Source organism: Acanthochromis polyacanthus, chromosome 15, assembly GCF_021347895.1.
Source record: "Acanthochromis polyacanthus isolate Apoly-LR-REF ecotype Palm Island chromosome 15, KAUST_Apoly_ChrSc, whole genome shotgun sequence".
Classification (NCBI taxonomy): domain Eukaryota; kingdom Metazoa; phylum Chordata; class Actinopteri; family Pomacentridae; genus Acanthochromis; species Acanthochromis polyacanthus.
In genome coordinates, this window is record NC_067127.1 from 37,684,124 (window position 1) to 37,701,915 (window position 17,792).

Here is a 17,792-nt window from a genome sequence, read left to right on the forward strand (position 1 = left end):
AAAGATGTAACAAAAGAAAAAACAAACAATTTCTTCGCAAAATTACCAAAACAGATGCAACTAGACGAGAGAAAATTACAGCAAAGACACACAGATCAACACAAAGTAGACGAAAATTGAACACAAAAACATGAGAAATCTCCCACTGTGAGGAAAAGACAAACCGAAAGAAAGAAAGAAGATTCATCAGCAGAGTGAAGAGACGAGTCCACAGATGGAAACCACCGACTCCACGTGTTACACACATTATACATATGTACAGATGTAGATATACATATATAGACATATCGATATAGATATAGAAGATATAGAACTGTTGGAACTGGTTCAGCCCTCGTGTCGTCCTGCAGGTCAAACTGACCTGTTTTAAAGTATGAAAATGTGGAAAATAAATATTTCCACAGGGAAAATTCTGATGTCCACATTCTAACATTTTTGGGAAATTTTTGAAGATTTTTTGGTGGAAAAAAAGAAATGTTAAAAAACATTCACATAAAATCAACCAAATCCAGTGAATTTCTCTGGATTTGGTCGATTTTTATGTGAATGTTCTTAAAGAAAATATCAAAAGTTTTACTAATAAATGTGGAATCACTTTAGATATTTTTAGCATTTGTTTTGGAAGATTTTTACTTTTTTTTTTTTAATTTTCTTGCCAAATTTGACAGATTTTTTTAAAGTGAAGATGATTCCTCCTAAAAATCTCTCCTTCTGCTGCTGTTTCTGTTGGTTAAAGGACTTTTTGTGTCTAAAATGATCAAATATCAGATTTATGGACACAGGTTTTAAGTTTCTCACAGTTAGATCTTCTTTGGTGTTTTTGTTTTTCATGTTTTCATATTTTAATAAATGAATTACGAGCAGAAAGCGTTGTGGTAATTCCTCTTCCTCCATCTAATAAAGTGCATCAGCGGTAATCTGCTAGCTCTGATCTTCTGCAGGATCCAGATGAGTGGATCTTCTGGATTATCTCCTCTAATGGACTAATCTGACCTCTTCACACAGATCAGCTCTCTGTTTGCCTCTTCTTGTCTTTTCTGCTTCTGTTTCGTCTTTTACTGCTGCTGAGCCTCTGAACCTCCCAAACATCACTTCTTCTGACTGAGGACCTCCAGATCTGTGCAGGAAGCGACCACAGATCACTGATGGAGGCTTTTTCACCTCCTGGTACGTCTTCATGGATTCACTTCAGCATTAATATCTGCATCCAGATCCCCCGCTGTCATAAATTAGTGTTTGGTTTTTATAAAATATAAATAAAATGTGTAAAACCGGATGTTTTTATGAGCTGACAGCTGCAGAAAGTACTGATTCATTAATGCAGCTAAAACAGAGCGGAGACTTCACAGATGGGAAGGGTTTTGTTTTTTAACATTAAATTTAATCCTCTTTTCCTTGGTTTCTAAAATATATTTAAGGGATGAAAACGTGTCAGACCTTGCAGCTTTTGATCCACTAAATGAAATCACATCATCAGAGTCCAGATTTTAAGATCAATAAGCATGTTGTAAATCAGACGTCTGGCTTTGGATGAAACATTTACAGATCCTCAAGAAAGTCTTCACAAAAAACACTCCTCTGAAGGAGAAAGAGACTAGAGAGGGAGGCCACCAAGACTCTATGACTTTTTTGAAGGAGTTCCAGCTTCAGACTGTTCATCAACAACTGTTGTCTGTTCATCACCAGTCAAAGCTTCATGGAGACAAAGAGAAAGACTCTGATGGAAAAAGCTCCAATTAAATGTGGACTAGAGTTCACCAGAAGACATCTGGAGACTCTGAAGACACCTGGAAGAAGGTTCTTTGGTCTGAGGAGACCAGGATGGAGCTTTATGTCCATCAGACTAGATGATATGTTTGATGGACACCAAACACCGAACATTTCATAAACACACCATCCCCACAGTGAAGCATGGTGGAGGCAGCATCATGATGTGAAGCACGGTGGAGGCAGCATCATGACGTGAAGCACGGTGGTGGCAGCATCATGATGTGAAGCACGGTGGAGGCAGCATCATAATTGAAGCACGGTGGAGGCAGCATCATGATGTGAAGCATGGTGGAGGCAGCATCATAATTGAAGCACGGTGGAGGCAGCATCATGATGTGAAGCATGGTGGTGGCAGCATCATGATGTGAAGCATGGTGGAGGCAGCATCATAATTGAAGCACGGTGGAGGCAGCATCATGATGTGAAGCATGGTGGAGGCAGCATCATAATTGAAGCACGGTGGAGGCAGCATCATGATGTGAAGCACGGTGGAGGCAGCATCATGATGAAGCACGGTGGAGGCAGCATCATGATGTGAAGCATGGTGGAGGCAGCATCATAATTGAAGCACGGTGGAGGCAGCATCATGATGTGAAGCACGGTGGAGGCAGCATCATGACGTGAAGCACGGTGGAGGCAGCATCATGATGTGAAGCACGGTGGTGGCAGCATCATGATGTGAAGCATGGTGGAGGCAGCATCATAATTGAAGCACGGTGGAGGCAGCATCATGATGTGAAGCACGGTGGAGGCAGCATCATAATTGAAGCACGGTGGAGGCAGCATCATGATGTGAAGCACGGTGGAGGCAGCATCATGATGTGAAGCATGGTGGTGGCAGCATCATGATGTGAAGCATGGTGGAGGCAGCATCATAATTGAAGCACGGTGGAGGCAGCATCATGATGTGAAGCACGGTGGAGGCAGCATCATGATGTGAAGCACGGTGGTGGCAGCATCATGATGTGAAGCATGGTGGTGGCAGCATCATGATGTGAAGCACGGTGGAGGCAGCATCATGATGTGAAGCACGGTGGAGGCAGCATCATGATGAAGCACGGTGGAGGCAGCATCATGATGTGAAGCATGGTGGAGGCAGCATCATAATTGAAGCACGGTGGAGGCAGCATCATGATGTGAAGCACGGTGGAGGCAGCATCATGATGTGAAGCATGGTGGTGGCAGCATCATGATGTGAAGCATGGTGGAGGCAGCATCATAATTGAAGCACGGTGGAGGCAGCATCATGATGTGAAGCACGGTGGAGGCAGCATCATGATGTGAAGCACGGTGGTGGCAGCATCATGATGTGAAGCATGGTGGAGGCAGCATCATGATGTGAAGCACGGTGGAGGCAGCATCATGATGTGAAGCACGGTGGTGGCAGCATCATGATGTGAAGCACGGTGGTGGCAGCATCATGATGTGAAGCACGGTGGAGGCAGCATCATGATGTGAAGCATGGTGGTGGCAGCATCATGTTGTGAAGCATGGTGGAGGCAGCATCATAATTGAAGCACGGTGGAGGCAGCATCATAATTGAAGCACGGTGGAGGCAGCATCATGATGTGAAGCATGGTGGAGGCAGCATCATAATTGAAGCACGGTGGAGGCAGCATCATGATGTGAAGCACGGTGGTGGCAGCATCATGATGTGAAGCATGGTGGAGGCAGCATCATAATTGAAGCACGGTGGAGGCAGCATCATGATGTGAAGCATGGTGGAGGCAGCATCATAATTGAAGCACGGTGGAGGCAGCATCATGATGTGAAGCACGGTGGAGGCAGCATCATGACGTGAAGCACGGTGGAGGCAGCATCATGATGTGAAGCACGGTGGAGGCAGCATCACGATGTGAAGCACGGTGGAGGCAGCATCATAATTGAAGCACGGTGGAGGCAGCATCATGAAGCACAGTAGCATGTTCTAAAGTCTTCTGAAGCTCCATTCCTCCTGAGAGATGAACTTCTTGTTGTTTTGGGTCCAGAGGTGAGGGACTCGTCCTCGCTGCTGATTTAATCATCCTCGATGAAGACCTCAGTCTGAAGCTTCAGATGGTGTAGGTCTGGTGTCTCCACAGGTTCTTCATCACATCAGACTGTTTTAGTTGAGAACCTTCAGCAGGATGATGGAGGTTCAGAACCTCTTCAGGACCACCTTCAGATGCAGCTCCAGATATTCCTGGAAGCTGTTTCATCTCCTTCCTCTGATGGACAACACTGGAATGAACTTTAGATAATCCTCCAGAGACCCTCACAGCTTTTATAGAAGCTAAACGTTCCTCTGTATGTTTTTGAAGAGTAACTCTGTGTTCTAGATGTGGCAGCAGAAGATTTAAAAGTTCAGAAAAACATCCAAACTGAAATCATTTATCAGTCAGAAACTGTAAAATCAGAAACAACCACTGGATTTTCATGATTTTAGCTCCTTAAAGTCAAAATATTTCACCAGAATGACGTCTCTGTTTAAAGATCTGACAAAACACAACCGCTCAGAGGAACCAGGTCCAGGAGAAGCACAAACACCCTGTCCAACTGTGACGTCATCAGTGACTCATCAGTGAGTCATCAGTGGCTGAGCTGTTCCCTCCAGTCAGGAGGTCCAACGTCTTCTAGATCAGAAAGTTAAAGTTCATGTCCTGTGAAAATCTCAGTCCTCCATAAGTACAAAAAAACTCCATATCTGGTTTCAAAAAAGTTATCTTTGAAGAAAAAATCATCACATTTCCACCATTTATGAGCCAAAAACTATAAAAACAAACAAATAAAACATTTCTTCATGTTTTTAGCTGCTGGATCCGATTTTAAAGCCATGAAATGTGTTTTCAGTGTTCAATAAACATCTAAACAGAATAAGCACATTCACTTTTATGTTGGACTTCAGGCGTTTTCATTTCTTTTGTGGAAATAAACAGATTTTAATGGATTCTTTTGTCTCCAGATTCTCAACAGTTTTTTCTTTTTAATTGTTCCTGTTGGAACTTCCTGAAATTTCTCTGACCTTATTTTGATCATTTTCGTTCCTTCTTATATCCTTGGAACCATTTTGTGGTATTTTTTGTGTTGCTTTGTGTGTTTTTTTTACATTTAAAACAAACAAAGCAAACTCATTTCATTTAAAAGTCATTTTGAGTTGTTTCAGTGAATCATTGGTCATTTTAGAGGATTTACTACATGTCATTTAAGACTTTTTTTTAAATTTACAACATTTTGTTGTTTTAAGTAAGTTTGGAGTAATTTTAGATGATTTTTAGTCAGTTTAGACAAAGTTCAGTTATTTTAGCGCAGATGTTCTCATTTCCAGTTGATTTTTCATCTTTTCTCTGCTGGTTTTTGTGTTTCTGTTTCATCTAGTTGATCTTTTACGTCTGTTTGAGGAACTTTTAGACAGAAATTCTACTTTCTTTAATCTGGTTTCCATCTTTCTTACTGACAGAAGACATCTCCATCATTCTCTGTCCTTCGTGATGTTCTAGTTCCACAGAGCTGCAGGATTTTAGATTAAAATGAAAGAAAGTCCTCAGAATTCAGAGTTTTCATCAAATGACTGCTGGTCTCACTGACTCCCTGATGATGTCCCAGTTTTACCAAAAAGTACAAAATTGTTCATTTTTCCAGATGTTGTAGCAGAAAAACAGATTATTTCAGGTACGTTCTTAACTGAGACCCTCTCAGAGGTCACATTTCAGCTCCAGAAGCTTTAAACCGGAGAGTTTGTCGTCCTTTAAAGGTGAGAAAACGAAGAATGAATGAAAGCAGACAGAAATAAACTCAGGTTCCAGTGAACTAAATGTTGGAGCAGAAGGTCAGGTTGAATAGCAGGAAGGGCGTTCCCTCACTAATGATGGCCGACAGTGAGCGTTTCCCAGAAGGCTTTGTGTTTACGCTTCCTGCTGCTGATAAAGAGCGAGGAGGAAACGCTGCTCTGAAGAACGTCCTGTTGGGGAGAACGCCTGATAAAGACGAAGGTTTAAACTCCACCAAGGCTTCAGCAGAATTCTGGAATGTTTAGACTCATCTTAGTTCCACATCCAGCCCAGTCTGACCTCCAGTAAAACCAGTAAAACCACAGCAGAATAACCACAACTCCTCATGGTTCCTCTGGTTTAGCTGCTCATAGAGAGAGTGTCTACAAAGACACTAAACATGAAGTCATAGCCATGTGGAATGATGGAGGATTTACTGTTGGATCAAAACCACAAAAGTCAGACAAAACAAGACAAAATATTACAAAAATGAGACACAAACTGAGAAAATAATGAGACACACGACACGGAACAAGACAAAAAGAGACAAAAAATTAGACAAAAAAGTTACAGAGCAACAAAAAAATGGACAAACGAGACAAAAAGAATCCAAAATGACAGAAATGAGACATAAAATGATAAAAACAAGAAAAAAAAGCAACAACAAAACAGACAAACGACACAAGTGAGACAAAAAGAATACAAAATGACAGAAACGAGAAACAAAAAGACAAAAAGTAACTAAGCAACAAAGAAATGAACAAAAAGGAGACAAAATATTAGAGAAAAATGAGACACAAAATGACAGAGATGAGAAAAAAACACAAAATGAGACAAACGACATGAAACAAAACAAAAAAGGGACAAAAAAACGGACAAAATATTACAAAAATGAAACACAAAATGGCAAAAGAACAATCAACAATCCAGTATTTTACTTTCTGATCCAAATGACTTGTCGTGGTCGAGAAATGATTTTATAGTTTTACTAATTTACAAAAGAACTCAGATTATATTCAGCTGTTTTAACTGAAAACAGCAAACAGCAGATTAAGAAGTAATTTATTATTCACCAAAACAATATTTAAATATGAAGTTCATTGATTTAAATGTTAGATTTAGTTTAGTTAGAAATAAACCAACTTTTATTAACAACGTTCACTCAGTCTGACTTTAAAGATGCTCATGTTTCTACTAGAAATCTGTTTTTGAAGATAAATAGTAATAATTATGTTATTTTTATCACTGTAAATGTGAACATCTGTCAGCTGACGGGAACATCTGGAGCTTTAGACCAACAGTTTGTTTCTGACTTTAAATCTGTTCAAAGTGTTGCGTGTTGCCGAGATTAAAACGACTTTAATCAGAACCACAATCCGATAGACACACAACACACACACTATAACACACACTATGATACACACACACAGCAGACACACACACTATAACACACACAACACACACACAGCAGACACACACACTATAACACACACACTGAACAATCTGTTTGAATGATCACAAAATATTTTAAAAGTATTTCTAAACAGTTCGATCGTACACGTCTCCAAAATAAAAGCCTCCTCCTGGATTTACCTGAGCAGACAGGTGAGATCATCCCATTGGATAATTACTGCAGTGATCAAACAACTTCTTTAACCCCCAGCTGATTCTCATTTCTAAACAACCATGTAGGAAGAAAGGATGTTAATCTGTCTGAGAAGAGTCAAATTATTGGTCTGTATCAAGCAAAGAAAACTACTAAGGAGATGAAACGACTAAAATCAGGTTAAGAACCGTCCAATGCATCATTAGAACCTGAAGGACAGTGGAGAACCATCATCTTCAGGAACTAACTCTTAGATGATGGTAGGAAACCAAGAGTAGAACTCACGGCTGGGACTAAACAGCTGTAGCTCTAAGAAAACCACTGATCAGTGAGGATGATGAAAATAAAAGGCTTCAGTTTGCTGTGGAGCACAAAGACTGGACTCAATGGAAGAAGGGCAGAAGTTTAGCTTTGATTTAGGACTGGTTTTAGACCTTTTGAGGACTGGTTAGGACTGGTTTAGGACTGGTTTAGAACTGGTTTAGGACTGGTTTAGGACTGGTTTAGGACTGGTTTTAGACCTTTTGAGGACTGGTTAGGACTGGTTTAGGACTGGTTTAGGACTGGTTTAGGACTGGTTTGGAACCGGTTTAGGACTGGTTTAGGACTGATTTAGAACTGGTTTAGGACTGGTTTAGGACTGGTTTAGGACTGGTTTGGAACCGGTTTAGGACTGGTTTAGGACTGATTTAGAACTGGTTAGGACTGGTTTAGGACTGGTTTAGGACTGGTTTGGAACCGGTTTAGGACTGTTTAGGACTGGTTTAGGACTGGTTTAGAACTGGTTTAGGACTGGTTAGGACTGGTTTAGAACTGGTTTAGGACTGGTTTAGGACTGATTTAGAACTGGTTTAGGACTGTTTAGGACTGGTTTAGGACTGGTTTAGAACTGGTTTAGGACTGGTTAGGACTGGTTTAGAACTGGTTTAGGACTGTTAGGACTGGTTTAGGACTGGTTTAGGACTGGTTTAGGACTGGTTAGGACTGGTTTAGGACTGGTTTAGGACTGGTTTGGAACCGGTTTAGGACTGGTTAGGACTGGTTTAGGACTGGTTTAGGACTGCTTTAGGACTGATTTAGAACTGGTTAGGACTGGTTTAGAACTGATTTAGAACTGGTTTAGGACTGGTTTAGGACTGGTTTAGAACTGGTTTAGGACTGGTTTAGGACTGATTTAGAACTGGTTAGGACTGGTTTAGAACTGGTTTAGGACTGTTTTACGACTGGTTTAGAACTGGTTTAGGACTGTTTAGGACTGATTTAGAACTGGTTTAGGACTGGTTTAGGACTGATTTAGAACTGGTTTAGGACTGGTTTAGGACTGATTTAGAACTGGTTTAGGACTGTTTAGGACTGGTTTAGGACTGTTTAGGACTGTTTAGGACTGGTTTAGGACTGTTTAGGACTGTTTAGGACTGTTTAGGACTGTTTAGGACTGGTTTAGGACTGATTTAGAACTGGTTTAGGACTGTTTAGGACTGGTTTAGGACTGTTTAGTACTGTTTAGGACTGGTTTAGGACTGGTTTAGAACTGGTTTAGGACTGTTTTACGACTGGTTTAGAACTGGTTTAGGACTGTTTAGGACTGGTTTAGGACTGGTTTAGAACTGGTTTAGGACTGTTTAACGACTGGTTTAGAACTGGTTTAGGACTGTTTAGGACTGGTTTAGGACTGGTTTAGAACTGGTTTAGGACTGTTTTACGACTGGTTTAGAACTGGTTTAGGACTGTTTAGGACTGGTTTTACAATATCTTGGACTTTTTTAGGACTAATTTGGGTTTGATTTTGGTCCTAGTTTTAGTCTTTTTGAGGACGGATTTCAGCAGGTCTTGGACTTTTTTTTAACTCCAAGAACACCAAACCTACCATCAAGCATGGAGGTGTCAGTATCATGCTCAGGACTGGACTCTGAACTCTGAACTGGAGCTTTACACAAAGTAAATGGAATAATGAAGAAGGAGGATTAAAACCTAAAACCATCAGCAGAAGGCTGATCTTGGACACAGCTGGATGTTTCAACCAGACAATGAGTCCAAACACACATCAGCTGTGGTAAAGAAATGGTTCCATCAGGCTGGAATGAAGGTTCTAGAATGAAGGTTCTAGACTGGTCTCCCCAAAGTCCTGACTTAAACCTATCAAGAACCTGAAGAACCAAGTCTGAAAGACGACACATGTAGTGGAACTGAACCAGAACTGGTGCTGTTTCACTACATTTGTGGTCTTTCTGTCTCAGACTTGAATCAGTTAAATTGATAGATGGATCAGACCTCAGCCCCAATGAGAACCTCTGAGATGTTCTGGAGAAGACTCTGGTCCAACGCTCCATCATCAATAGAAGATCTATGAAGAAAATGAATCCATCTCTGGACAGAAATAAATGCTGTGACATTATAGAAGCTCATGGAAACAATTCTACAGCGATAGATAGATAGATAGATAGATAGATAGATAGATAGATAGATAGATAGATAGATAGATAGATAGATAGATAGATAGATAGATAGATAGATAGATAGATAGATAGACACGGCTGCACACGGCAGCCTCCACTCAGGTGATTAGCCACCTCCTTGGCGTCCGGACAGCTGTGGCTCATACCACTGATTACACCACTGCAATAAAGACCGGCTCATCCCTCCACATCCTGCCATATTGTTAAACTCAACCTTGCAGTCAGTTGCTCTCTAGCCTTTGTAATTCTCTCTGTGTTTGGAACACATTTAACCTGTTTTCTCTTCTGCCTCACCTCGACCCAGCTGTCTGGACTCCCTCCTGCCATGTTCCCTCGACTCCCTTCCTGGACCCTTCTGTCACCGAGTTCCCCCCTCCGGATCCCCTACTCAGCTTCCCCTCCGGTGTCTCCGGATCTCCTCCTGCCGTGCTCACCCAGACTCCCCTCTTGGACCCATCCGGCACCGGACCGCAATTTTGGACCCCTGCCTTGGCTTCCCTCCTGGGTTCCCGGATTCGTCTGCCTCCCTCTGGCCCCAACTCCCCTCTTGGAACCCACTGGTACCAAGCCTGCCTCCCGGCTTCCCTCCTCGGCGTTCCTCCCGTGGCTCCGGATCTATCGGCCGCCCCCAAGCCCTCCAAACACCTCTGCTTCACCGGATCATCAGTGTCTGGCGCTCCCACACCTCAGACGTCCTCCCCTCCACCGGCTCCTCATCCTCCGCCTGCCTCCAGCCGGCATGGATCCAACCACCAATCCGCCGCCGCACTCTGGTCCCCCCTAGGACCCACAGCGACCGCCGATCCCCGGCTCCGGAGCCCCAGATCTGGACTCATTCCGCCATCCCCTCTCCATATGTACCCTGGCTCCTCTCACCCTCACCACCACCCCTTCTCTCCTCAATAAACTCCCTTTTTTCATCTATTCCTGTCTTGGTAGTGTGGTTCTCTGCTCGGGTTCTCTAAATCTGTGACAAGATGGATAGATGGATAGATGGATAGATGGATAGATGGACAGATGGATAAATGGATAGAATAGACAATATATAGTATGTAGAATATGGAATGCAGAACGTAGAATGACAAATGTAGAATGTAGAATGTATAGAATACAGAATATAGAATGTATAGAATGTAGAATGTAGAATGATAAATGACAAATGTAGAATGTAGGACACAGAATATAGATAAGAGAATAGAGGACATATGTAGAATACAGAACACAGAATTCAGGTCAGTTGTAGGTTTTTCAGCTGAAATCAGAGACTGAAGAACAAACATCTCAGCTGGACAGAATGTCAACCGACTGACATAGATCTGACCCAACGAGGCTCTAATCAGAGGGTGTGTGTGTGTGTGTGTGTGTGTGTGTGTGTGTGTGTGTGTGTGTGTGTGTGTGTGTGTGTGTGTGTGTGTGTGTGTGTGTGAAGTCTCCCAGATGGCGTCCGGAGGATTTTCCCTGATAGTTCTTCTCTCCAGGAATTAGACCGCCGGGTTTAGTTGCATCAACGGCTTTGGACGTAACAAACAAATCAAATCACTTCCATCACGGAGGATCCAGAGAGAAAATCCAAAAAGTGTCCCGCACACACACAGCAGACACAATAATAGAAACACTGATGTGTGTGAAGGAAATCTGGGACGACGACAACACAAAGTGCAGCTGCAGAAATCATACAAATCTCCTCAGACACAAGCTGTCAGAAGCAGATACACAGAAATGACAGGCTTCAGAGAACGTTCTACTGGTCACCTCAATAACTGGATCATTCCACCTTTATTCAGACTTATTAAACCAAGACCAAAAATTCAGCCTCAAAGTGAAACCAACCAGAGTCCAGCTGTGATTCCAGTCAGTCTGACTGATGAACACGGTTCTAAAATGAGCTGTTAGCAGCAGAACCTTCTCAGTCCTGGACCTATGGACTGGGTCTATCTATGTCTGCATCATGGCTCCACATGGAGAAGAACTGAACAGAGGAAGAGAAAGTCTGACTGAAAGACTCGACAAAGATGGAAAAAGATCCAGGAAGATCAGTGAGCAACTAAAAACCAGAGAAGCACAGAGTCAGCAGGAATCAGGAGGTCTAGAAGGAGTCATAGTTCCATTGATCAGGAGGTCTAGAAGGAGTCATAGTTCCACTAATCAGAAGGTCTAGAAGGAGTCATAGTTCCACTAATCAGGAGGTCTAGAAGGAGTCATAGTTCCACTAATCAGGAGGTCTAGAAGGAGTCATAGTTCCACTAATCAGAAGGTCTAGAAGGAGTCATAGTTCCACTAATCAGAAGGTCTAGAAGGAGTCATAGTTCCACTAATCAGAAGGTCTAGAAGGAGTCATAGTTCCACTAATCAGGAGGTCTAGAAGGAGTCATAGTTCCGCTAATCAGGAGGTCTAGAAGGAGTCATAGTGCCACTAATCAGGAGGTCTAGAAGGAGTCATAGTGCCACTAATCAGGAGGTCTAGAAGGAGTCATAGTTCCACTAATCAGGAGGTCTAGAAGGAGTCATAGTTCCACTAATCAGGAGGTCTAGAAGGAGTCATAGTTCCACTAATCAGAGCTCCTAAAATGACTCCACAGACAGCGAACTACTTTCTCCATCCAGCTGTAAAAACAGACATCAGCTGCTTCAGACTTGGTTCAGGGTTCTCCATGGAAACCAGAGTTAGTGTGAAGCTCAGACAGTGTGAAGGAACCTTCAGAACATCAACCTCTATGGACGGAGGACCAGAACTAAACCTGGTTGCTGCTCAGAACTAAACTTCCAGATGAAAGTTTGCTGAAGAACATGAGAAGAAGCCTGATGGATCCTGGAGAACATTCTTTGGTCAGATGAAGATCAATGAGTTCAGATGGAGTCCAGATGTTTGGTGAGAACCTGACCAGGACTACCACAGTGAAGCACGGAGGTGGGAGTTTGATGATCTGGTTCCGTATACTGAAGACATTTCTAGATGCATCATGAAGGTCTGAGGATGAACCAGAATCCTGTCTGACCAGATGAAGAAGAGCAATATTCCAGCAGGAGAACATCCAGAGAACATCATCACACCAGAGCTTCTCCACTAGAAGTGGAACCAGGATGTCCAGAATGACTCATCATTTACTTGATTTTCGAAATGTAATCAAAGTTCCTGAAAACGGTCTAGAATTTGTCCAACACAAGTTCAAACAGTAGAAGACATGTTCTGATTAGAAATCACACTTTTCCCCAGAGTGATTCAAATTCTGTCCAAAATGACATCAACCTTACAAATGAAAATCTGGTATAAAATGACCCAAACACATCTCAGAGGAGGTCAAACTTCTCCTCGATGTTTGGAACCTTTCTGGAATCACTGGAAATGTGTTCAAAGTTCCTTCAATTACTAAAAATGTGCCCAAAATGAGTCAATACTGAGAAGAAATCTGATCAAATGTAGTCAGAAACAGTCCAGGATGAGTCAACCAGGACCTGGACAGGCCTGAACCCAGCAGAACCTCTGATGAAGATCTACCTTCATCTGGAGACACCTCAGAGACACCTCCAGTTAATGAGGGACTCTGGTTTCCACCATGATGAGGAGGACGGAGTCTATTCCAAGAATAAAGGAGGGATTCTATAAATATCATAAATAGTAATCTGATTACTCTGAGGTGACATAAACTCCTGATGTTCTTCTGCTCTCTGTGTGACAGCATCTCTGCTGCCTTTAATATTAGATGATCCGTCAGTCGGAACATCTGAGCTCCTGGTGGCTTCATGTGTTCAGTCTGGATGCTGCTAATGGTGGCCTCAGGAGGAGGAGGAGGAAGAAGAGGAGGAGGAGGAAGAAGAGGAGGAGGAGGAGGAAGCGGAGAGAGAGGAGGAGGAAGAGGAGGAGGAGGAAGAGAGAGAGAGAGGAGGAGGAGGAGCAGAGAGAGAGGAGGAAGAGGGAGGAGGAGGAGGAGGAGAGAGAGGAGGAGGAAGAGGAGGAGGAGGAGGAGAGGGAGGAGGAGGAGGAAGAGGAGGAGGAGGAGAGGAGGAGGAAGAGGAGGAGGAAGAGGAGGAGAAGGAGGAGAGGAGGAAGGAGGAGGAAGCGGAGAGAGAGGAGGATGAAGAGGAGGAGGAGGAGGAGGGGGAGGTGAAGCTCAGTCACGGCGCTCAGATCCAGCAGCTGTCTGGATCTTCAGAGGAACTATGAGAGCCGACAGCTCGTCCTTCAGGGTTCCTAAACTTCGTTCTGGTTTATTTTTAAAACGTTTCAGCCTCAATGAGCAGAAATCAGGTTTCAGGAGATCTGGGCTACGATCCAACCAGAAAATGTTCAACCAGAAAAATCTAAAAAACCAAAGAAAACCAGAGAAAACCAGAGGAAACCAGAGGAAACCAGAGGAAACCAGAGAAAACCAGAGGAAACCAGAGGAAACCAGAGGAAACCAGAGAAAACCAGAGGAAACCAGAGGAAACCAGAGGAAACCACAGAAAACCAGAGGAAACCAGAGGAAACCAGAGGAAACCACAGAAAACCTGGCAGCAGAAGAACCAGAGACACTGAACATACCGGAAGGTTTCAAAAACTGACAAAATAAAAGAAAACGTGGAAAACAGTGATTACTTTAGCTGATTTAAATACTGTTAAAGAGTCACTTAATAGAATAGAAAAAATTAAATAAAATACATTAGAATAAAATGAAATAAAATAACATAAAATAAAATAGAAAAAATAAAACAAAAAGAAAAAGAAACAAAACAAAACAAAATATAGTAAAATAAAACAAAAATAAAATAAAATAAAACAAAATAAAAGTATCATAAAATAAAATAGTACAGAAGAAATAACAATTTCCTAGAAATTACTTGCCATTGTCTAAATCCAACTAAATTTGTGATTTCTCTGTTTATTTTTATTTTAATTTCCTTCTTTAGTCGCACACTGTAAAAGACCAGTTACTGTTTGTACATTTTTTATAGTTTTATTCTGTTTTTAATGGTTAACATGTAAATTTATGCAGATTTTTCCTTTGATTTTACTGAATGTTTTCTATAAATCCATAAAATAACAGTAAAAACATGATTTTTCTTTTGTTGTCCTTAAAATGTGTATTTTTTCCCTTGAAATAAATCAAAATATCTGTAAAATAGTGTTTTTAGTTGATTTAAATACAGTTAAAGTGTCACTTATAATCTCACACTGTAAAAGTTTTATTCTGTTTTTAATAGTAAATATGTAAATTAATACTGTTTTCTGTAATTTTACTGGATTTAACTACAATTTGAAAAGAACAGGGATCATCTCTGAAAACGTGATTTTTCTCTTTTTTGTCTTTAAAATATTTTTTTCTTCAAATAAATGAAAATATCTGTAAACTAGTTTTAATCTTAGTTGATTTAAATACAGTAGAATAAAATATTTTTATGGGTTTTTGTTAAATGTTATAAAAGAATCTCTGTCAGTAAAAATACAGATTTTTGATGTGAACATTCTTTTTATTTTTTTTATTTACTTATTTATTTTTCATTTCAACAATTAATATGTACCATAACTTATTTTTCTCTGTGATTTTACTGAATATTTTCTATAATTTGACAAACTGAGAACATCTTTAAAGTAACAGTTGCATGAACACTTGTTTTTTTTCTCTTTTTTTGTACTTAAAATATTTTTTTCCTTCAAATAAAAGAAAATATCTGTAAAATAATGTTGTCTCGCTGATTTAAATACAGTAGAATAAAGTGTGTTTTTGTTAAATGTTTTAAAGAATCTCTGTCAGTAAAAATACAGATTTTAGACGTGAACATTCTTTTCTTTTTAAACTATTATACGCACATAAATACATTTTCTCTGTAGTTTTTCTGGATACTATCTGTATTTTTCCTGTGAAATAATCTGTGAAATATCAGCAACGAACAGATAAAAGCCCTAAAGAGGATTTTTGAAACATTTCTGTGCCATCTTTAGGAGAATATATCGGACTGATTTCAGATTTCAGCGTCTTCCAGGTAGAATCTGTGGATGTTCTGGAGAGAACCAGATGTTGTCTTCATGTTTTTACTTCTTCATAAATCCTCCACATCGCTCTCGGACTCAAACATCTGCTCACTTATTCCAGCTGTGGAGCAGAAAAAGCAAACTCACCTCAGGCAGAAGGTCCGCTGAAGCTCTGGTGTGAAAATCAAAGCAGATCCTGGAGGTTTCCTGGTCCAGCAGGTGATTCCTCCTCACAACTAAATCCTTTCCTGGACAGAAACTGGACTCCAGCTGCTCCAGATGTGCAGCTCTCAGCTCCAGATGTGTTGAATCCAACAGGTTCAGAGCCTCTGCTGCGCTCCGTTCCTCCGGCACACAGAAATGTGGAGCTGGGCTGTCCGGCAGCTCCAAGCCGACTCCCTTTTCCTGTTATTCTCACTCGCTTTCCTGCCCGGGGGGAGCAGAGAGGAGATCCAGACGAGGAGGAAGCTGCAGCCTCCTGACGCTGGAGCTGCTGGATGCAGGAGGAGACGAGGGAGGGAGGAGACGAGGGAGGAGATGAGGGAGGAGACGAGGGAGGAGATGAGGGAGGAGATGAGGGAGGAGATGAGGGAGGAGACGGAGGAGGCGTGGCTCCTCCTCCTGGCTGATTACTCATGTGTGAGATGAGGATTAGGGTAAACAGGTTAGGAAGGATAATCCGGGGAGATTTCCCCACATGAGGCCGGTAAATATTCCAGAGGAGCGACAGAATCTGGTCTGAGCCGATAAATGAGATGAGAGGAGCCGTTCAGCGCTAATTTGGAGTTTGAAATGAAACCTCTCCGGTGGCAGATTTTCTCCTCAGAACATCTGGAATCATTCTGCTGAACATCTGGAGGAGCTGTAGACGGAGAAAACAATCAGGAGAATATCAGATGACATCCAGAATTAAAATGAAACTCAAAAACTCCAGAAGATTTCTAAATCCATCATTAGAAATGGGAGGAAGCTGGAAGATGAGGAGATCTGACTGGAGCAGGACGTCCTAGAGACGGAGGCCACCAAGAGTCCCATGACTCCTTCATTCTCAATCGTCTGTGTCATCATCGCTTTCTTCAGACGGAGGCTGCAGCTTTTAGATCCATATATATATTTTATTCTGTGAAAGTAGGCCAGCAGCAGCAGGACTTACAGACATTTTGTGACGTTTCCTTCATTCTGTTTCTGAGAATCTTCACTTTTATTCCCCGTTCTGTCAGAAATTACCCAGAATGCACCTGAACATGGAGCCACACATGAAGCAGTGATGAAGCTCAGATCTCTGGAGTCCAGCTGTCAGCTCCAGCATCAGGTTTACTGGAGTCAGATGGATCATTATAAATATATAAATACAGATTATTCATTCATGTTCTGTCAGCAACAAGAACAGAGAGACACAGAAGGACAGAAATACTGGGAAGAACGAAGAGTTACAACTGATAACTGATCAATAAACAGTCATTAATCCTGATAACTGATCAATAAACGGTCATTAATACCGATAACTGATCAATAAACGGTCATTAATACCGATAACTGATCAATAAACGGTCATTAATACCAATAACTGATCAATAAAGGGTCATTAATGGAGCTTATGATAATTAACAGAGACTCACTCCTGATTCTGATCACATTTTATCAACTTTTTCTCTCTTTTTTTTTACAGAGTTTTCCTCAATTTACTAAAACAGCTGCTGCCAGCATGAAACTGAGGCAGCAGAGACACTGGAAGGAGCTCCATATGAGGAGGAGAACATCTGGAAGAGACCAGCTCATCATCCATCCATCTATCATCCATCTATCATCCATCCATCCATCCATCCATCTATCATCCATCAATCCATCCATCCATCTATCATCCATCCATCCATCCATCCATCTATCATCCATCTATCATCCATCCATCCATCCATCCATCTATCATCCATCCATCATCCATCATCCACGCTTGTATCCACGATCTCATTCTTTGGGTCTCTACCCAGAGCTCATGACCATCGGTGAGAGTTGGAATGTAGATGGATGCTAAACTGAGAGCTTCTCCTTGAGGGTCAGCTCCCTCTTTACCACGGTTCAATACAACACCTTCATTACTGCTGACGCTGCACCAATCCTCTTGTCCATCTCTAGCTCCATTTTCCATCGCTGGTGAATAAGATCCTGAGATATTTGAACTCCTTCGTTTAGGGAAGCAACTCCCCCCCAACCCAGAGGGAACAATCCACCGGTTTCCATCAGAGAACCATGACCTCAGACTTGAA

The 17,792-nt window shown here is 41.7% G+C and overlaps 1 protein-coding gene across 1 annotated transcript in view; it reads right to left on the minus strand.

The window, feature by feature from the left end:
* cdh5 (cadherin 5) overlaps positions 1 to 16,034 on the minus strand; it is a 57,110-nt gene extending 41,076 nt beyond the window's left edge. The window contains exon 1 of the mRNA XM_051959541.1: positions 15,676 to 16,034. The gene's annotated coding sequence lies outside the window, so the exon portion shown is untranslated. The remainder of the gene's footprint in view (positions 1 to 15,675) is intronic.
* Between the last annotated feature and the right edge of the window lie 1,758 nt (positions 16,035 to 17,792).